The 23465-nt window shown below is 37.0% G+C and overlaps 1 pseudogene; it reads left to right on the forward strand.

Annotated features, from left to right (window-relative positions):
- The first annotated feature begins 760 nt into the window (after positions 1–760).
- LOC131792996 (uromodulin-like) lies at positions 761–6391 on the forward strand (annotated as a pseudogene).
- The last annotated feature ends 17074 nt before the right edge of the window (positions 6392–23465 follow it).

Consider the following 23465-nt stretch of genomic DNA (forward strand, 5'->3'; position numbering starts at 1 on the left):
GTGTTTTTGGAAAATGAAAGCTAACTGTGCGAGTGTTTTTTTTTTGGCGGATAAGGTTACGCCAGCCTGTCTGCTCCTACACACCGATTACCATTATCCACAGGATTTCGTGAGCGGGACTCTCGGTACATAAGATCTATTTTTATTACCATATTTTAGTGAGAATTTTCTTTTCGTCAATTATTGACGCTTCAATAAAACTTGTAAGGAGTTTCCCCTGAGAATGAAACAAAACAAAACAAAACAAACACACAAACGAAGAAACGTTGAATTTATGGATTGATCTTGAAAATTGGGAGTTCTTAGAAACTCAAGGGAACTTGGCTTTTTATGTGACTCTATGACATTATTCACCTAATGTTCTTAAGAATATTTTTATGATGTTATTGTCCTAAACGCACTCCATTGACTATAATTATGAAGCAATTGAAGTTAATGTTATGGAAATTTGTGTGGTAAAATCCCTTTTTCTAATCTGTTGATGAACACCGATAGAATCATAGCCCATCAAAACCAAAGTGTTTCTAATTGGCACAAAGGAAGATATCGGAAACGTGTTCATTCGCAAACTTTAAAACGCGTACCCACGTATATTATTTGCAGGGTCAGAACTGACAGCTGTTAATTTTGTTAACATCCCATTTTTAACGCTAATAGGTCGGTTTCTATCACTTAAATTCATTATCAAATGCAGGTGGTCGACGCGAAATTTGTGGCACACTGAAAGCATCAATACTGAGCTCCGTTGTCTTGAGGAAGCATGGAATTTTCAGTGTTTCTAATATTCGCAGTCTGGACTTCATCGACGACTTACTTGACGTTTGGTAAAGGTGAGTTACAAAATGTGCATCGTTTCCCATCCCTATAATCATGCTTCAGTCCTTGCTATCTTATTTTCCGTCACTCTTTATTTCTATTTCGCTGATCTACAACAGCTGATGCACTGAGCTTATTAACGTGTCGTTATGACAAAATTAAAAACCTGAATTCAACAAAGACGATTTTTAAAGGAAGAAACCTCAGTCTTGTAAACTTCTTTTGTAGATATTAACAGTATTAATAATATTTAACAAAGGCGTATTATTATGATGAACCATATCGGAAATTTTCAGTTGTCACAAAAAAAGTAAGAATTGTTACGATGAAGAATTGCTTCATTCAAAACAACTTCAATCCTAACGCTCATCAACTCATATTTACATGGAAGCATAATCAATTCTATCAAAAACATTTCGTTGTTGTGTTGCAGACGGGAATTCGATAATTTGCATGGAAAAAAATTGGCCGTTCTTAGCCAACTTAAGCGAAGTTATTTTTATAGAAGGACAATGCTGGCATTTGGAATAGACCAATTTGTACTGGTTTTAAATATTTGCCTACAAAAATAGGGTAGCCCGTCTCCATATAATTTAACCATTGTGTGGGATTGAAAAAATAAAACCGTTGACACAAAATCCTTTTAAATATTGCTTTTCGAATTGGAGGCTTTAAAACTTGCCAAAGAACAAATAGCTCAATTGAGATGATCCTCAAGAAAACCTTAGCACAGAAGCTTCGTGTAATTTTCCAATTTTGCGCTCTTTCATAATCAATATCCCAGCAAGGATTCCTTAGACTAAAATTTATTTAAACATATATTTTCAGTGTTTTAAAAACTCTGTTGCTGTGATCAATATTTTTCAATAGCAGAAAAATGATTTGGGTAGACTTTATTCAACATGAGAAAAACAACTAATGAATTAAAACGATGAACAGATAAATGAGTTGTTTTCAGAAAACAAATGAAGGAAATAAAGAGATGATTATATTCACCATAGCTAAGCAATTCAAACACTTTCATTGGCCCGAAAAAGTAAAAGAAATAAAGTTTCATTCTACATTTGCCCGTTTAGAAAACTCTCGAAAACGAATACAAATCTGCTCATTGACGCAAAACAAGAACAAAAGAGCCGCAAAGGAGCTCTTCAGTTATACATTTCGTTAATAAACATTCAATAGTCAAGCACCTGTTTATATAAAGAAAAAAAAAGAAGAAAAAAAACTTCACACTTTTTCACTTTAAGACGATCTCTGGTCAAAGTTTTTGAGATATTAAAGGCTCCCTATAAAAGAATTTAAATAGTGTTCATTGCACTGATCAAAAATGCATCAAAAAATGCAAACATCAATTAACTCCCTCTCTAGTAGGAATTTCACAGAGTGTTTGATGAGCTCGTCTTTTCTATCGATATGATAGACTCATCTAAAAACGTACGAGCTTCTTGAATTGTGAAACTCGAAATATTTGCCGTAAATTTTCCGTATCTCAGAAACCCCTAAACCCTCAAATAAAGGTATTTTCATGTTATTATCTAATTGTAGAAAACGACGAAGCAATTCACAAATTTTCAATTACATCTAACGAATCATCGTTTTTCTTACCGACTGCTATGTTTGACTTACGTTTTTAACGCATTTGCCACCATAGTTTGCTGAGATCCGAGAATTTTTGCGAAGAGATTTGTTCTTAGAACTTTTTACTCGAAATGTCTTTTTCTTTCGACGGAAAAGTATGCCTTATAATCATATTCCAATTTGTTTATTTTAGAGCGAGAGCGCGCAATGGTGTTTCCGGACTACTACTTCTTTGCCGAAAGACGTTTGGTAAACCATACCATTGAAAAGAAAGGCGTCAATAACTTGGATGACTGTGAGCTACTGTGCTACCTGAACGACCACTGTGTCAGTTTTAACTTCGAAAAAGATCCAGAGAATAATAGACCACTTCAAATCTGTGAACTAAATAACGCCACTCATCTAAAATACGACAGTCATTTGACAACTAATTCCACTTTTTATTATCGCGGCTCGAAGGTGAGTTACAAATCGATTTTTCGAAGTTATCGCCTTTGAATAATATAATAACAAAACTTAATGTTTATACAAATTTTTGTGTATTCGATCATTCGGTATCTCGTTTCTCCTTTCATTTTAATTTTTCTTTTTCTTTAGAACGCTTGTGACAAGACTCCCTACTGCGAAAATAACGCAACTTGGCAGTCTGGATTTACACTCAAGGGATATCGATGCTTGTGTCCTCCTGGATTCAAAGGAGAATATTGTGAAAAGGGTATGAGTCTAAGTCAACCCTTGAAATGAACCTCTATGAACTTTTTTCTGATTTCCAATACTGGTATGACAACTGTTCTTTAGTTGCTGAAAGTGGCGTGAATTTATCTCATTGTATAAGGTGCTGAATCTTAGAATCTAAAACAAATTTCTTACTATATTTTATTGAGCGTGTGTAATGTATTCTTCGTTCGCTCGTTTATATATTTTGGTTTTGTTTTGTTTTGGTTTGTTTGCTTGTTTGTTGTTTTTTTGTTTTGTTTTTTGTATTTGTATTTGTATTTGTATTTGTTTTTTTGTTTTATTCTTTTATTTTTTTTATTTACCTTGAATGTTCGACGCCTTTCCATGGCAAAATAAGAGCAGTTCATACGTATGTCGAGTGCTTAATATAGGAACTGCAAGGAGAGCTCAGAAACAATAGCTTAATTGAAAAGTACGGCCACAGAACTACTAAAAGCAGGAAGCTACAAAATTGAGGTTTTCGTGAGTTGCTGAGTTGCTGAGTTCCTATGGCTGTTTGATAGAAATCAAAATGCTTATATCTGTAATTGATATTTATTCATGTATTTTTTTTTGGTCCTTCTTTCTTTCTAATTTTACGACAGATAAATGTGAGGCATTCACTGGCAAATGTCACAAGGAGGCTACGTGTAATAACACAAACGGATCATACGTGTGCATATGCAAATCTGGATTTATCGGAGATGGGCATAATTGTACAGGTAACCTTCATTAGTCTCAAAAGCCTTTAAATTCTTGTTGAATAGTGTAATGAGATTTTGTTTGGTTGGTTGTTTGTTGATGTTTATTTTGGTAACGTGGCAAGCCATATTTTAATTGTTTAGAATAGGTGAGACAGTTACCTGACTTAAAGTTATTAAGAGATAGGTTTTTTGCGTAGACAACTTTTTCTCATCAGGTACGACAATCTCGCGTTCTCGCAATCCAGCAAAAGATTGAAAACAGCCACGGCTTGCACTCTTTAAACACGGTAATGGCTTATGCACAACAATTTTTGCATGATTTCGAAATCCCATTTTTTTTTTATCTGTGATTTCATAGACATTGTCGAGTGTAAAGGAAACCACTCTTGTCACGAGAATGCAAACTGCACCAACACCAATGGATCACATTTATGCGATTGTCAGCCTGGATATACTGGAAATGGACAAAATTGCACAGGTAAATTCGGAAAAGCAAGGAAATGCGATCATGGGTGATTTATTTTAGTTCGTTCTTTCTTTTTTTTTTTATATATATATAACGTGTTTTGTGCTCCCGTAGCAAAACAAGAGCAGTTTAAAGCGTATGCTTTAGATAACACAGTAAAGGCTTATGCCACAGCAATATTTGCATAATTCTGAAATCCCATTTTTACATCTGTGGTTTCATAGACATTGACGAGTGTAAAGGAAACCACTCTTGTCATGAGAATGCAAACTGCACCAACACCAATGGATCACACGTATGCGATTGTCAGCCTGGATATACTTGAAATGGACAAAATTGCACAGGTAAATTAGGAATAGCAAGGAAATGCGGCCATGGATGATTTATTATAGTTCGTTCTTTCTTTTTTTGTATATATAACGTGTTTTGTGCTCCCGTTGCAAAACAAGAGCAGTTTATAGCGTATGCTTGAGATAGTCTGCCGTACCAGAGAAACACATTGAAAAATAGCGGTTTGAATTGTAGGTCCAACCCAAGAATCGTATGAAACAAAAAAATTGCAAACGAGTATTCCACTTTTTTTCACATACATGTACATGTATGACTTTTGAATAAAACACAAATCCCGTTTTTCATTCTTTTCTCTTTTTTTCTTTATTTTTTTTTTGACAGATATTGACGAATGCAAAACATATCCCTACAAATGTCACGTAAATACTCTTTGTAACAACACGCACGGATCACACGTTTGCACATGCAAACCTGGATATACTGGAGATGGATGCAACTGTACAGGTACAGTCAATAATCTCAGGAGCCTTCATATTCGTTTTGACTATTATAATGAATTTTTGTACGTTAACGTTGTTGCCGAAGCGGCTAGAGCGCGAACGAAGTGTTGAGAGAAACACTAGACGTAGTCGAGAAGTATTTGCGTCTCTGCTCACGTTGTGATAGCGTAAATTACGGCGCTTGGCATGTTTTGAAACCTTAATTTGGTTCTTCTATGGCGTGACAGTTTTAGCTCAGCCTTATGTTTTCAGTACTCCGCTAGAGCACGCTTTTTCGACCGATGACAGCACGCGTTATATCCGAACTTTATCATAATTAGTATTGGATTATTTGTATCACACCACCTTAAATCATGTTACGGACCCCTTCATCGTTGATGGTTTTTTTGTCTTTCTGCCTTTGGATGGGCGTTGCAACAATAATAGACGGCGGCGGGAAACATTCTTTTGAGTGATATTCTTTGTAGCTTGATTTTGACGTAATGTGAAATGACGTGAAAATGAACAACTGCCATCCGAATGCCTCTTGCACTAGTATTCAGGGCTCATACAACTGTTCCTGTAATCCTAAATATATCGGGAATGGTTTAAATTGTGAAGGTACTTTTGGTATCTACTACGCCATTAAATTAGTTAAGGTGGCTATAGGTTAGACTCGATCTGAATCTTTCCTACTCAGGTGGCCATTAACGAACACATTGCTGCTTAGTTGTATGTAAACTACGTTAGCTGCGCCTTAAGTTTGCTGAAAGCTGTCTTTTAATGCGTTATTGAAGAAAGAGGAAACACAGATTCAGATACTACTTTTCGTAGTTAATAAATTTTATTTCCCATATTTATTTTCTAGCCTCATGGTCTAAAAATGTCCCACACAAGTATTACTTCACCTCCTTTTTTAATGTAGTTGTCATTTCTAAGTCCTGTTGTAATAATTATTTCACTTTGTAGCCGATCCTTGTTATCATTATGAAAACCTGAGTGAGCCCAATAGAAAGATAAGTTACATAACACCTGGCACTTCAGAGCTGTGTGACAACCAACTCCCCGAGGAATGGTATCGTTTTGTGGGAGCTTCAGGAACAAAAATGCCAACAACGCGTGTGTCAGCATTCAGATGTGGTACAGTCCACTCAGGCTGGTTGAATGGTGCTCATCCTACAGTGGAAGAAGGTAAAGTTCTCAGAAAAGTCTACTTTAGTGATCGCTCTACTGGTTGCGAAAACTCAAAGAAGATTTTTGTGAAAAACTGTGGATCATACTATATCTACGAACTTTTCAAGCCTGGAAAATGTAATATGCGTTACTGTGGTACAGACTGAATGTAGAGCAAAAATGTTAGGAAATAAGAGAACTCATAAATTGATCCTGAGGTACACTTAGGGATTTTGCTAAGTCCTCTTTAATGATAATCATTCATTTTTTCTATCGATTTTATACGCTGATGATGTCCCTCTAACGGGTAGTCAAAAATACTTTGAATTTCATAATTTACGAAGTATCTCTTTCGTAATAGTAATCACGAATAATTAGTTTCTGTTAAAAGAACTACTAGCGAACACAAAGAAAAGCATAGAAAAGTAAAATGCTTAGATGGTGAAATCTTTAACAAGCAGGAACATCATTCAGCATGATAACCAACAAAATATGACGAAACTCGTTTCCATAAACATTAGAAGCTGCTATGCAGGATGCAATATATAGCACGGCATGATAATTTTAGCTTCAGTTTGTATAGGTAATCACTTGATTTCGAGTGCAATTTGGAATAAATAAGCACGAGTAAAATTTTTCAAAGAATAACAAAATATAACAAAAGTAGACACACAAATTGTGATTAGGAATCACGAGCGGAAAGCGTGATTACAGACAGGTAATTAGGGGTGGTCATGGCCTTGGAAGCCTGTGATGATAACGTGATCACAAAGAAAATTAACATATATTTTCGCCACATCAACTGTGATTAGAAATCATGAGTGAAAAGCGTGATCACAGACCGGTATTTAGATGTGATCACGGCTTGGGAAGCCTGTGATGATAGCGTGATCCCACTGGAAAATAACGTATGTGCTCTTCCCTCCTTCAGGGGGCAGTAGACACACAAATTGTGATTAGAAATCTCAAGCGGAAAGCGTGATCGTAGACTGGTATTTAGATGTGATCACGGCCAGGGAAACCGCAAGGTACCAAGATGTTTCTGTGTGATGAGCACTAGAGACTGCCTTAGAAAAAAATTAAAGATTTTAAAACGGCTTTATGAGCTAAAAACAATTGGTCGCAAAACTAACCGAAGTAAACGCGTACAAAAAAACATTTCGATTGTGTTTTGTTGAATTTCCGTTGCATTTAACTCACCAAGAGATGTTACTTTGTGAAAGTTTTTTGCTCCATTGAAACATAAATATTTGGGGTCTTCCACGAAAAATCTTGATGACAGTAGAACTGTTCCTTGTAGTAAAAATGTACAACTAGAAAAAATTTTGAAAGCCACCATACCAATATGTATTTGAGAACGTTTGATCCACTTTACGGAGTCGTGATGTAAACTAATTATCAAACGAATAATGTTTCCTACATCTATCTGTTTTTATAATCAATAGCCCGCACTTTCTATCGGTTTACCAGCATAAAAACCAATGCATGACGTTGAGAGAACACGAGAAAATTGGGTGAATCACGAGCCGGAGGTAGGAGTCGAGTGATTGTAAGACTTTTCGTATATAACGCCAGTTATCCGAAAGAGAGTACTGCCTATTACTTCTATAAAGTAAACTCAACGCAAAACCCAGTATGCTCAAATTTTCTATGGGATTACCGGTGCAGTAAACGATAGATATTGATCTGTCAGGGCGCTTGTAGTATCTCAGTTACTTTGTAATGACATCATGATTTAACAATCAAATATAATTTCAGTTTTGCTTAAACAGGATGATATAGCAAACGCGTCATTAACGCCTTGGAAATCTGAGGAAGAGTGAGGGGGAATCTAGCAGTGAAAAAAAAAAACGTTTAGAAACGGCGCTATCTGATAAAGAACTTAGTTGAACATGGTGGATGTTTTAATCACTAAAAACTCAGTTGGTCCAAAGGCCCGAAACAACCAACAAAGACCCCAAAAATGTTGGAAATTAAATTTTCCAAGGACCAAAAATGTTATCCTCATCCGACATTTGTCTACACCCCTCTTCAGTAAATCCTAGATTGTATTGTGTTTGTAAAACTAAGCGTGTGTCTACGAGAGCATCGGGCAATCGTGCTGTATGCCATCTCACCGAGTTCAATGAAAGTTTGTCAGTTTAAAGGGTCTACTCCAAAACTAAAAAAGACAAAGTGGTTTCTGTTTTGGTTTTTTCCGGGGGGAGATTGACCATCCCCCGGTTTTTCTTGGTTTTCACCAAGGAAATCGCTTCAAAATAGGTAAAATGTATGAAGCTTTCACCGCAGTGGTATTTAACCAATTACTCTGAAGGTTTGCACACATATTAATATCATCCTTAGTAAATGTTCGACGCAAGTATCAGTCAATTTGATTGACGGCTTGTGAATCAACAGAGGCAAGTAAACGACTGTGTTTTTAGACTTTTCGATTCATTTAAATATTTCGCAACTTTGAGGTAAAATATCTCCCCTCAGTTGCCAGAAAGGTACAACAATAATCTTAATTCCCCTTTATAATCTATCATTTCACCCCTGAAAACCATCAAAAAAATCTTTGGGCACTACTGTATTTTTGTCTTGGATGCCTTTTAAAATCTGCAACTGTGACAAGTTTCTCTGTCACCTGTCACGCAATTCTGGCTGTAGACAGTGACCAAATATACCCACATTTTTTAGCTCTTCTTTCAAGATGATTGATCACGAAAGCTAAAAAATGTGAAAAACTTTCGAAGTTTTTTTTTGAAGGAATTGAAATTTCACGCTAAGAGAGATGCATGTAGGCGAAAAATTGATGGGAAAATCCTAGCGTTTCTTTCTTCTGTCGTTTATTACTTTGAATACTTTGAAGATTTTCTAAAACCAGGAAATGGGGCTCTTGTACAGAATAAAACATTAATAAGTCTATAATTTGATTGTTTATGATCATTATCGCACAGTTCACAATAAGGAAACTGTAACAGGAGAGGAGATTTTAAAGTCACATGTCGCGTGCTTGTTGAAGCACAAGTTCCCGTGTGTAACATCTTCGGCTTTTCCAGACCAAGGATGACGGGAAACCTTGCCACCCTCATTTGAAAGGAAATATCAATAGCCCCATAAAATTCATTAACTGCGTCATGTTTCAAGAAATTAAGACTGGAAAATGTTTTTTCCACTTTCCACCATCAAGAAATTCCACGCAGAAATAATATTGGTAGTGTGACTGCGTGACCTTTCAGATAAGTAAAAATTATTCATCTTCTTTTTCAAGAAAACGCTTCTAGAAAGTTCTTAACCCTTCTGTTATTTAATTGGCCCGTCTTTTGACTGCAGATATCGTCTGAATTTGGTATATTTTCGCTGATTGTCAGGGCTTTTCCCGCATGCACGTGCGAGCAAGTTGCTATTCAGCACTCTGTCGAGTTTCTTTGCGTGTTGTCGGGCTTAGGTGTGTAGGTCTGGCTCAGAAGATATCTGCACGCTGCAACACGGGTTCTTATGTTTTCTCCTTTTTCTTTATTTGTATTTTTATTCTCTTTCTTGCATTATCACACTTGCATGTTTTTTTTAATCCCCTCAGCGCGTTCCCTCAGATTTGGAAGAAGGCTATGAAAAGTCAGTATTGACCAGAACTGAAACCTTTTCTATCACTATTTTTTTCAAAGACCCCTGTTATTTATAAAATTATTTCTAAAGGGTCTTGATATTAACAGGCAAGTAAAGAATTTAAAGAAAGCGACAAAACTTTTGAGTTTGTAAAACATGTTTCGACAGAAATTTCTGTCATCTTCAGTTAATTACTGTACAAAGCGTTGGAAGTTGAATTATATAGTAAGTAGAACAATGCTAATTAAGATGAATAATGACAACAAGAAAAGAGGTAAAGCATGAAAGTGTGAGAATTAAAAATATAATTTTAGATTTACATGGTGTAATTGTTGATTTAAGGATGGTTGTTCTCTTTAAATATGAATAGCCTCTTTTATCTTAAGCTGAAAGCTGGTAGAGGCGTGATCTAAAACATGGAAGTTATCTGCTGAACACAAAGTGCGACAATGTGGAGAATCTTTCGGATGCTTGAAAATGTGAGAGGCCCTGTCACGAACCAAGTGCTCTCTAAATGCCGGCAAGTTTCAGCGATGTAACAGGCATTAGAGCCAGCATAAAAACTTATAAACCACATGTGAACGGAGCCCGTCAGGGACAGGGTCTTTCACACCAAACAAGTTACCGATTTTGAAGGAAGAGAAAACAGTTTAATATCTAAGTCATTGCAATAGCGCTTAACAAAATGGTGGATCTTTTTTCGAGTGATAGCAGGAAAGTGGCCTATGTAGAGTGGCTTAAAGTAAAACGTAGGTGAAGTGGTGGGAAGGGTACCCCGGGGATGATGATTGCTATGGGTCCCAGTGATGTAACGGTTTAGAATCTGATCGATTAAATGAGCAGGGAAAAGATTCTTTTTTAGAATATCAGTAAGTTTTTTGATGTCCTCGTGAAACCCTAACCAGGTGTTTTTAATCTTTTACGCCCTATCAACGAGTGTCTTAATGAGTCCCATTTTGTAAGAGTACGAGGTGAAGCTGAAATAATTCATTAGTAACCCAGTGAAAGTTTCCTTGCGGTAAACCCTAGTTACAGAGGCATTGGGGTCATGGTTGTAAATCAGGACATCAAAAAAGGGTAAATTGCGATTAACCTGCTTTACCATAGTGAACTTGATGTTAGGGTGCCTAGAGTTGATATAGTCGAAAAATGTATTGGCATCGCGATCTGAGTTAAATAAGCAAAAAGTATCACCAACACACCGGCGATATAATAAAATTGTAGAGCCATGAAAAAAAGCAAATAGCTCGATACTTCAGGTGGTTGTCTGCCGTAACAAAAATTGGTTCATTGACGAAGTCCCCCTCTTTAAGTATGAATGAGGACGAAGAGGCCGATGCTGATGATCTAGCTTCAGAAGTCGAAACAGACTGAACAAGGTAGAAGATAAGGAGGGACCTTGGAAAATTTAGACGAAGACTGCAGGGGAGGGTACAACTGCTATTAAGAGGACATCCGTGCAAAAATCAAACAAAAATGAAATTTTTATGGCGAGGGTCAAAAACTCAAATTGTCTCAATTTTTGCACACAAGTAGTCCCTAGTAAGACAAGAAAGGCTGTGTTTTTTTTTTCCTCAAATGTGTTTTAATTTTCGAGAAAAACGAAGTTTTCGCTTTCACCCTCTGGAATCGATGAATCGGGTCATAACAGGTCGAAAATTGAACACTTTCGCTCGCTTCGCATTTCAAAGATTCCAACGTGAGCTCTTTCATAGACTCTTCATCTTCTGTAAAATGAAGGAATTGGTTGCTTAGAAGCTTTTGGCCATGCGAAAAAGCAATGTGCTCTCTTCCGTTACAAAAAAATGTCGGTGAAGAAAACCTCTTTGTTCACCATGTGCCATTATTCAGAATTCCACAAAATTACGTATGTAAATTTCTGAAGGAATGATGTTCAAAATGACGTAATGTTTTCTTTGGGCAAATGTTTTCTCGCGACGCAGGAAACTCTTCTAAGTAGCACACGGAAGACATAAAATCACGCAATATGTTGATTGCGTGACCAAAGAGTTAAGGAGCATTCCTGCCTTCGAAATGAATTAGGATCGAACAGTAGAACTTTTTCAGAAACAAATGACATAGCTATAACCAGTTTTGTTAAATTACTTTGCCCTTTATCATTTGAAGTTTGTTTCTGCAGAGATGTTCCGCCATCGTTCTGTCTAGTACGATTATGCACCAGTGCCAGTAACGGATACGATTAAAAAAACTTTGCTGTTCTCCTCCATACGAATCTTAAGTTTCCGCCCATTGTTTAACTTTCTTTATATGCTTTCCCGTGCCTTTTAAGCAGCACTCGATAAAAAGCAACATAGTTTTCAAAGAGAGGTTTTTGCGAGAATTAAGTTAAATTAACTACAGTTATGCTCGCTCGACGGTCATTTTTTAAAATAAGCACAATTATGTAAAAAAGAAAAAGCAAGTCTAAATATCCATTTGGCTCTAATTTTGCCTTTATTTATACCCAAGTTGATTTTTTCTGCTTGAGCTAATGAAAACACTTTTTAATTACCGCAATGTCTGTTCGCTTTGTAACGTATAGGCAAGGCAGTTAAATTTACAAAACTTAATTAACCGCGAAAGAGTCAATATCGCTTGTCTTAACTGTCACTGCTCTTAACAGCAAATGACCTTTTCGGCGCTTCTAACAAATTTCAGCAATTTAAGAGACTCAGAGCAGTCAAATAGCAGCTCGCCGTTTTCGTCTTTCTCAGACCTCATTAATCTTGAGACACTTGCAGCATCTGCCTTGTCCCGTTTGTTCTCCAGTTTCAAACTTGGCTGTCAAGTAGTCCTTTTGCTTATCAGTGAAACGAGATTGCGAGAACGACTCTGCTTTAGGGTCCATCCCTTTTCAAGAGAAGCAACAGACGATGACGGGTGGATTCCGTGTCCAGCAGTTGCGGTACAGCACTCGATCCCTTCTCCAGTCTAAAGGCATACCCTCGCACGGCGCGGTCATAAAGAGTTTCATATTCAAGAACATATTTGTGTCTCCCACATTCGAGATGCTTCTGTAATGACGAATGGCGTTGATAGGACTTAAAAAATATTTTAGCTGTGGAATCGCGCGATTCTTCACTTGAATCATCGGTACCTTCATTAGTGCTGTCTTAGTGCTTTTGAGATTTTTTAGTAAACTCAGCTCGCCTCGGCTTGATAGGAACAAAATTAGCTTTTATGTTTTCGCCTGCTGCTCTGCATTCAAGTGTTGGAACTTCGTCCTGGTCAGGAACATGAAACTTACTCCAAGGAATGAATTCGCCACTTCCAATTTTGTAGCCGGATCTCCATACTCTCACACCTTCCTCACCATACTGAACGTCGTTGACAAAGCTTACAACATCCCATTTCACTGGCTTTTTGATGGAAGACAAAGGAGGCCTGCACAACACTGCTTTTACTCCAGGGACACCCCCAAATGATTCTATTGCCTCCTGCATTTGAGATACCTACTCTATATCCCTCACGCCTATCCTGTCTAAGCTCTCTGAAGGTCACATTGTTGAGAAATACGTTAAACCTGCTGTGTTACAAAGAATCGACCCTCGACAATTTGGAACTATTCCTAAATCGTCTACTACACATGCCTTGGCCAATATGACGCATAATTAGCTTGTTAACACCGACGGAAATGGTGCCACGGCAAGAGTAGTCCTACTCGATTTCCGTAAGGCCTTTGACCTTATCGATCACAGTGTTCTTGTTCAAAAACTAACAACATATGATATTCCGAGTCAAGTCAAAGGTTGGATTGTTGACTTCTTGATGGACCGGAAACAAAGAGTTAAACTTGCTCAGGACTGTCACTCTGAATGGCGCTCTGTGCCATCCGGTGTCTCCCAGGGAACAAAACTGGGCCCCTGGTTATTTCTTGTCATGATTAATGACTTGGACACATCAGTTGACATGTGGAAATACGTGGATGATACATCTTGTTCCGAAATAGTTACAAAGGGTAGTAAGAGCAAACTCCAAGAAGCTGTAGATGACCTTTCGAGACAAGCGAGTCTCGATGGGTTCCAACTGAATGAGGCCAAGTGCAAAGAACTTCGAATTGGTTTTTCCAACAGCAACCACGATTTCGAACCCCTAGTTCTAAATGGTAAACCCCTTGAATTAGTCACCAGTGCCAAATTGCTAGGCGTGACCATTAGCCATGATTTAAAGTGGAACATGCACACCATCATGAGAGGAGAGAAAAGATTTCAATCGATCTGTTTGACAAGATCGTCTGTAACCCCACCCACAATCTCCAGAGCCTCCTCCCCCAAAGGAAGAGTTGTAAATATGCCCTGAGACGCAAAAGTGATTTCACTCTCCCCCTATGTAAAACCGAGCGTTTGAAGAACAGTTTTATTTTTAGCCATGTTTATAAGATGTAGAACATTTTTCTTATTCTCTCTTTTGTTATCATCAGTATTTGTAAATATCCCGTAATTCAGCCTATGGCTGCAATGGTGGTTAATAAAGTATCTCTCTCTCTATCTCTCTCTATATCGTGGCCTGAATTCAAATGGATGGCCATATGGGATTTGACCGGTGCAGCTTTCCGATCCCAAGATCACTTCCCTCCTTGGGGATCTGGAAAATCCATTCTGCGTAGGTAGAGATTGTTTTGCTCTGCTACTTTGCTGGCTGTAACCAGGGTTAAAGCGCAGTGGTAATACCCGGCGTTGTCTTGTCTAAGATAAATGGATTGTAAATGAGGCATGACATCCTTCAGTCGACGAAAGACGTCGTTAAGTACGGCAAGAACTGCAGAACTGTCCTAGTTACACGTCTCAAATAAGTGTACAAATGTCATCATCTCAATCTTACCATCATTTCCCTTTCTCGTCACAACCGTGATATGCCATGGCAGATCTCTCTAACCAAACCAGTCTGTTTGGCTCTCCCTAAATTTTATTTGGTAGATATTTCATTGCCCGGTCTAAGACCAGCAAGGCAGAAGTTTCATCGAGCTCATCGATGACGTCTGGTCTGGACTCGTCCCGGTTTGTTGAACGCAGTAAATGCGCTTTCCAGGAATTTATGCATTGTTTGGACTGTAAAGTCACAAAGACCAAATCTTTTTTCGTATCGGTTGTGCCTCCCACTTCCTGTACAGCTCTCTCGATTTCTAGAGAGATCAGCGCTGACATCCCTAGAATCATTTGGAACTCTGAAGGTATTCTGGCTCCTTCGCCAAGCTCAGAACGGTGGAAAGGACAAATTGTGAAGGCGTTTATATCCTTTGCACTCATGTAAAAAAAACCTGCTCGGGCAAGGTTAAGTTCACTCTCGTTCTTAACCCCGGCAAAACACCAAGCACTTTTATGAGCCTGTACATCCTTATTGCACGACACCAAGGGAACCACCTCAAGTAATTTACTCCTGGGCCTCGTACGAGCAAGCACTTCAAACCATAAAGTTGAATGAGCAAGAAGCTTCCATTTCATTCACAAGCGAGACTTCCGTTTCAAAGGGGGCGGGAAATAATTCTTTTTCTTAGTTTCACGTGAGAGAAATTTAATGGAGGATTGTTTATTAAGTTTTGTTAATTCAATTAATTGTCTCGCTTTTAAGTAGAAAAGTCAACAAACATCATAGGAAAACTCAGAGCTAAATGGATATCTAGACATATTATTTCTTTTCCTCGTATTTTTGCCTATTCAAATGACGTCGACCGACCCCACTCGTAGGTCCAAATTATTCTGTCACACGAGCATGACGACTCGTACCGCAATTATGCAAAGCCCTCACTCAACTCCTGCAAGGGCCTCTGTAAGTTTTAAATTTTGTGGATTTTCGTTTTCAATAGGCTAGTTAAAAGGCACAGGTTAGCAAGTCAAACAAGGGGCAGAAACTTAAGATTCATATGCGAGAGAACAGCAAATTTTTTTAATCGTATACCGTTGCTGGCACTAGTGCATAATCGTACTAGACAGAACGGTGGCAGAATATCTCTGCAGAAACAAACTTTTAATGATAATAGACAAATTAATTTAACAAAACTGGGTATAAATTTTTTATTTGTTTCTGAAAACGTTCTCCTGTACGACGTTGAGTAATTATCAAATGCAGGAATGCTCCTTAACTCTTTGGTCACGCAATCAACATATGGCGTGATTTTGTGTCTTCCGTGTGCTACTTTCAAGAGTTTCCTGCGTCGCGAGAAAACATTTGCTCTTGAAAACTTTACGTCATCTTAAAGATCATTCCTTCGGCAATTTACATACGTAATTTTGTGGACTTCTGAATAATGGCACATGGTGAACAAAGAGGTTTTCTTCACCGACATTTTTTTGTAACGGAAGGGAGCACATTGTTTTTTTGCATGGCTAAAAGCTTCTAAGCAATCAATTCCTATACAACTTACATTTTACAGAAGACAAAGAGTCTATGAAAGAGCTCACGTTGGTTAGATTTCTCTAGACATAATATCTTTGAAATGCGAAGCGAGCGAAAGTGTTCAATTTTCGACCTGTTATGACCCGATCCATCGATTCCAGAGGGTGAAAGCGAAAAGTTCGTTTTTCTCGAAAATAACAACATATTTGAGAGAAAAAAAATAATACACAGCCTTTCTTGTCTTACTAGGGTCTACTTGTGTGCAGAAATTGAGACAATTTGAATTTTTGACCCTTGCCAAAAAAATTTCATTTTTGTTTGATTTTTGCACGGATGTCCTCTTAACCTAAAAAAAAAAAAAAAATTGAGCCTTTGCATCTCGCTTTCTTTCATATCTATTGTCTTCGCTCACGAAAACAACTGACTATGTCCTGGGATTTTTTCGTCAAGGGAAATTTGCAGGAAGCCTACTGGTCAACATACTGCTGGCTCATTCTTAATAAATTTTACTAGTCACGCAATTAAACGCCGGCGACATTCGATCGAAAGAGATGTAGATTTACACGTAGTAATAGAAAAAAAAATGCAGATACTTCTCGATCGAAGCAAGCGAATAATCATAGAGATCTGCAGATAGTTCTGAAATTGTTATATAGCAAACAGCATGAACAGCGCGCTTGAATAATTCCTACGGAAAGTCTTCGGGTCACGCAACAGATGTTAGTTTTGGGGAGTTCTGCATGGAAATTTTCAATGCCGGTAAGTGACAGCGACAACGCTATTTTATTTTTATTTTCAGGATAGTAGCACATTTTTTTAGTTTGATAGAGCTATTGATATTTGCTCTTAAGCGAGAGCGCAGAATTTCTCGTCTGTTGAGGCCGAAGTTGTAGCACACTGGAACTTGGCCCTGGGAAGAGAAGCGAACGATTTGACAAAAATAGCCGGAAATTTTGAAATAATTTCAAGCCATCATTACGTATTGATTTAAAGTTTCTTGAGACAAGACAGTAGACAATTCAAATAAATATGAGTAATGTTGGAAGAACGCAAGCAAATTACAAGAACCTGCGTATCACGAAAAAGAAAAATTGCCTTATAACATAGCGCGCGTGTTTGCCCTATATAAGTCATATTGAGCCGCTATGAACAAAATCTTTATGGTAAAATTTCCGTTTTCATTGTTGTTCTGAAATTTGTTCAACACGGGGAATAAAGTACACAGTTTTTAATTGGGAATTTACCAAAACCCAAACAATAACACAATAAAAGGCTTCTTCGCACAGATCCTTGTTGTCGCTCTGTTGTAAAAGAATTTGCTCATGCTTTTAGCTGTGCGTATATAGAGTTATGGATGCACTTGGAAAGTTTGGAGAACACTAAAAAGCTAGCGTTGCTCTCGGCTGCGACTCGAGCTACCTTATGCATTTTTCGTGCTTTCCAAACTTCCCGAGTGCATCCTAACTCGATATACGCACGCTAAGCATGAACAAATTCTTAAATATTTGCAGCGCCATTAATCCATTTCAACTTCACTGTCGATGACTGATTAAAAACTTTCAAGCTCAAATGTATTTAGATATACATTCGCTGTATTTGGCATATCAAAGTAAATTTGCATCGCAAATTTTGTTTAATCTGTATGTCCTCACTGTCAACTTGAATTTGCATTGTAGCTGAAAGACCTTGAGGTTGGAGCAAATCGTGTGTGTTGCGTATGCTTGTAGTCCGTGAATTATGGTCATTATGGCTTTCGCACAAAATGGATATAAACTTTGACAGAAAAATAATTTCCAACACGAATCGTCAGTATTTGGTCCAAGACTTCCTCGAGACCAGAGTAAGTTTTCAAATAAACAAACCAAATGCAAAGTCTTCCTTTAAAGCAAAACGGAAAACATCACAAATGCGTTTATGAGCAGAAATTAAAACGAGTGCCCACGTATTTTATTAGCTTCAATCATTTCAATGGCACTGAACTGACTGTTATTTACTTTGTTTACCTTCCATTTTCAATGCAAAAAGGTCGGTTTCTATCACTTAATCCATTATTAAATGCGGGTGGTGTTATTTCTGTTTAAAACTAATTTATTTCCGCCCGTGTCATTTCCCATCCCTATTTATTTTTATTTTGCTGATTCACAACAGTTGATGCACTAAGCTTATAACGGGTCGTTATGACAAAACTTAAATCCTGAACTCAACAAACATGATTTTTAAAGGAAGGAACCGTAGTCTTGAAAACTTGTTTTGAAGGCATTAATGGTATTTAACAAGGTTGTGTTACTATGTTAGTTGGTTATATTCACCATAGCTAAGCGATTCTAACAACCTACGTTGGCTAGCAAAAGTAAAAATTAAAAAATGTCATCCTAGATTTGTACGCTTAGAAAACTTTCGAAAACTGGTATAAATCTGTTCATTGACGCAAGACAAGAATATTTTTTTTTTCAGCTTCAATTCACATGAATTTCCTCTGTTTACGATAACCGTTCGAAGAAAAAAGCCACAGGGAACCTATTCAGCTTTACATTCTTTTAATAAACACTCAATAGTCAAGCACATGTTTTTTGAGACTGGTGCTTGACTTTGTCACATATATATGTCAATTCGTGCATTTGATCATTTAGGTGGTTAATATCTAAAAAAACTCGCCCTCATTTTCCTTAGAAACTTGGACCGTACTGGAGACCTAATAACCTTCTTGGACTGAAATCGCTAATATAATGCAGAAGGAGCACAATAAGGTTTTACGAGGGTCAGTAATTATATAATTATGACACCTTTGGCACCTGACCATAGGGGACACTTTCAAGGAATTAATAATAACAATTTATAGTCCAAGACGCATTACTCCAAGTCAATCCGTTGCATTAGGTTAAATTTTTCACCTGGTATTTTTTTACCAATTTAGCTTTTTGTGCAAAGAGCCTAAACAGGAAGAGGGAAGTTCATTTCTAATATTAATGATCCTCTTGGCTTGAAACCAACAGTTTCTATCGTAACCATAGCTACCAGACAGCGATAAAAGGATGCGCATTTGGCTGAATAACACTAAAGTTGGGCACCAAAGAACGTTGGATCTTTGAAGGTAAGAAATGATCATACTTAACGCATGGATAACTTGAATTTGGCTCTCATTCCATGATATAAACTGGATATCCACCCTTGACTCCTCTATTTCTGTGTAGTTGATATCAAGCGAAAATGAAATTTACCGAGCTTCCAAATGTGGGTATAAAAAACATTTGGCGAGAAAACAACTTCAGATATTTGAAATAAACAGGATCATTATCCTTAATTTTTAGTTTCCTACAACAGGATTCCTTTTTGAACCTTTTTTCAGTGATATTTCTTTAAGTTTATAATTACACCCCTTCTCTTCTCTCATTGAAAAAGTCAGTGTTGGCCGTTCTAAGCTCTTCGCGAATTGTGAAACTGGGAACGACAGGAACTTCCAAGAAGCGATGAGAGAGGATTTAATGCTGTGACGAAGCCCGCTGTCTGGGTTCAAATTACAGTAAAAAAATATAGAGTTGATGACAAAAATCTTCTTCGTTTGAAATATCCAACTTGTTAAAAACTATAGCCGTTTTTTTCGCTCTGTACTTATCAAGATTTCCTTACAAAAATGGTTTTGTCTCATCCCCCATAAATTGATGATTTTGAAATAGAAGACCTTGAAAAATATGGAAGTTGATTTTCATGTCTCCTAATCAGAAAAATGAGTCGAGAACTAATTGTTGGCTCACGGGTCCCGTTAAGTCTATAGCAGTTGTATCTAACGAAGGAAAACCTGAAAATGTTTTATAATTTAGAAGGTATTCCAATGAAGGCCTTGGAGGCCAGATCCGATACTGGATAGTTTGGCTTAATCAAATCATAAATTACGGCACACCTTTTCCAAATATCAATTTGCTATTATCCTTGAGATGGAGGAGACGCTTAAAACGATATTCAGAGCATCGTTTCACCAAAGCTCTGGATTAAGTATAGCAGCTGTCTACACTGGCAAATTTATACAATTTCAGTAGTTCTAGGGGAGATATTCTGTTTCTTCAAACTAAAGAGCTTATTAGAACTCATCATTAATTAATAAAATGATATAAGAGATAAAATGACTAATTACTGAGGGCTTCAAATAGGAAAACCATCTTTAACTTGTTGCGTTCCTGTATTGCTTAGAGTAAGTAGAAGGTTCAAACAAGAAAATATTTTGCTCGATGTAGTGAAGTGGGTGGTATCACAGTCCATTAGAAAACGTGGCTTATTTTAAAATGTGTGATCTATTTCAAGATATAGTCTTAATTAGGAAAAAAAAAAAAAGAAAAGAAAACGCTGAATCCATGGATCGATCTTGTAAATTTGAAGGTGTTGGTACTGAGAAACTCGACGGAACCTAAATTTCTATGTGACTGCAGTAACGGAGTATGTTCACCTGATGTTCTCAAGAAAATGATTATGATGTTATTTCCTTAAACGCACTCTATTGACTTTAGTTATGGAGCAATTGAAGTTAATGTTATGGATATTTGTGTGGCAAAATCCCTGAGTCTAATCTGAAGGTAAACACCGATAGAATCGTAGCTCGCCAAATCCAAAGTCTTTCCATATATCCCAAACGCGTGCCCACGTATTTTATTTGCTTAAATGACTAATCACTGAGGACTTCAAATTGGAAAACCATCTTTAACTTGTTGCGTTCCTGTATTGCTTAGAGTAAGTAGAAGGTTGAAACACGAAAATATTTTGCTCCATGTAGTTAGGTGGAGAGTATCACAATCCATTAAAGAACGTGGCTTATTTTATCATTTCTGATCTATTTCAAGATATAATATAAATTAAGACTTCATGTTTTTGGAAAATGAAAGTAAACTGTGCGAATGCAGGGCTAATCTTTTTTTTGGCGGATAAGGTTACGCCAACCTGTCTGTTCCTACACACCGATTATCATTATCCGTATGATTTCATGAGTGGGAATGTCGGTACATACATATACATATTGCCATGTTTTGTTATTATTGCTTTATCAACTTTTGACGCTTCGATCAATTTTATGAGGTGTTTTCCCCTGATAATAAAAAAAAAGGAAGAAAAAAAAAAAAGAAAAGAAAGAAAAAACAAAGACGCTGAATCCATGGATCGATCTTGTAAATTTGAAGGTGTTGTTTCTCAGAAACTCGACGGAACTTGACTTTTTATGTGACTGCAGTAACGGAGTATGTTTACCTAATGTTCTCAAGAATATGTTTGTAAGATTATTTCCTTAAACGCACTCCGCTGACTATAGTTATGGAGCAATTGAAGTTAATGTTATGGAAATATGTGTGGCAAAATTCTTGAGTCTAATCTGAAGGTAAACACCGATAGAATCGCAGCTCGCCAAATCCAAAGTCTTTCCATATATCCAAAAAACGCGTGCCCACGTATTTTATTTGCTTCAATCATTTCAATGGGTCTGGACTGACTGCTATTAATTTAGTTAACATCCCATATTCAATACAAAAGGGTCGTTAATAGAGAAGGAGAATGCTTCTAGTGAAATCTTAGACAAGCAGGAACATTAAGTAGCATGGTAACTAGCAAAATACAACGAAACTGTGTTCTCAAAACGCTGAAAGCTGCTAAACAGGAAGGAATACATAGCACGGTATGATAATTTTTGCTTCAGCTTATTTTAAAAATTAGATGCCGCTTTTGTTAGTGTTAATGATGTGTTCCTTTAAAAACAAAGGAACACGATCATGTAAGGAATGGTGTAACTACTATCTAGTGTGAGGCAGTAAGGTATGGCATTAAAGTTTAACTGTTTTTATCGCAGTTTCACTCCAAAATGACAAAGTTTCTTTGCTGAAGAATTTTGATAGAAAAATATTGCCCTTGTTCCAATCCTATTAAACTATGCATCATGGCGTGGAAAAGAAATTCCAAATGCCAGTGTTAAGAATTTTGGGTTTAGGTTAGGGTAAGGTTTAAGGGTTAGAAGTTGCCCTCGATTCCCCAGTCAAGTGTTTGTGTTCCATGCCCGAGGTGAAATTTAAACGCATAGCAAATGAGATAAACACTTTTAACACTATTTCTTAAAAAGCTTAAAAAAAGAAAGAAAAAATTGGCGTAAATCATAAATGGTCTACTCGGAGGAAATTGAGAGAGGTTGAATCCTTTTGTAGGTCAGCTTTTAAAACTATGGAAATAGAGGAGAATAGTGAAAGTAATTATTATGTTTTAGAGAAATTGTACAACTCTTAATAAATACATTTATCTTATCTAGAGCATTTTCAACTGAGTGTCGTAAAGTGAACATTTCATTAAATGCAACGTATATAAATAGTAAAAGTCTGATAGCGAAAAAACCGTGATGAAATTTCCAGCACAGCCTGGTGCAATGACCTGAAAAGCCTGAAAACGGATCAGTGCACTGTGAATGATTTTATAACTAGTTCACTACTGATATGTAAGGTTGATGCTCTCCACTATTGACATACGTGAGTAATATTGGCTGTTATGATCGTAAACTAGAGATAATAGAGGAATAGGAATAAGTCATGACTTTTCACACTCAAATATACCTGTTCACCAGCTCGAATTACATGTAAAAGCTTTCGCTGTAAGTATTGCTTAATACAACTTTACCTACTCTTTGAATTTTTTGTAAGGTGATTCTCATTACACAAGCAATGCTGGTGTTCAATTGTCATTAATTACTAAACGGTACCTATATCAGTTGCTGATGGTTGTTAGGGTTGAGCCATGCAGTTAACAGAAACGGAGGCGAGGAGGAAGGAATTCCAAATGAATAAAAAAAGGAAATGGTTCATTTCTCTCTTCAGGAGCTTACAACAATTATGTTTAGTATTTGCAGTCTTCCGTAACTATCCTGTTCCAATCAGGTTGGTGATAAAAATAAATAAATAAATAAATAAATAAATAAAATTTTAAAAGTGAAATTGCCTATTGTCCTAAGTGTCCCTGACACCAAACAAACATTTGAATTAAGACATGTACACGTGTCTTAATGAAATTCAATGCAATAAATAATCATCAATGCAATAAATTGATGAAATTAAATGCCATTGCATGAAATAAATACTTTGCTCACGCTTGATACCGATTTTATTCTCCACAGCGAAACGTGACGTTCATCGATAGGCCTCGATGTCTCTTTAAAGCTTGATTTCGTTTCTAAACTTCCCACCGGTAAGGGATTATTTTTAATTTTGGATCAAAATAAGTGAGTTTTGCACTTTCAAGATCTTGATTATGTACAATTAACTGGTGAATTTGGAAAATGTGTGACTGAAAATATTTGGTGTCAAAGGC

This window comes from Pocillopora verrucosa, chromosome 5, assembly GCF_036669915.1.
Source record: "Pocillopora verrucosa isolate sample1 chromosome 5, ASM3666991v2, whole genome shotgun sequence".
NCBI lineage: Eukaryota > Metazoa > Cnidaria > Anthozoa > Scleractinia > Pocilloporidae > Pocillopora > Pocillopora verrucosa.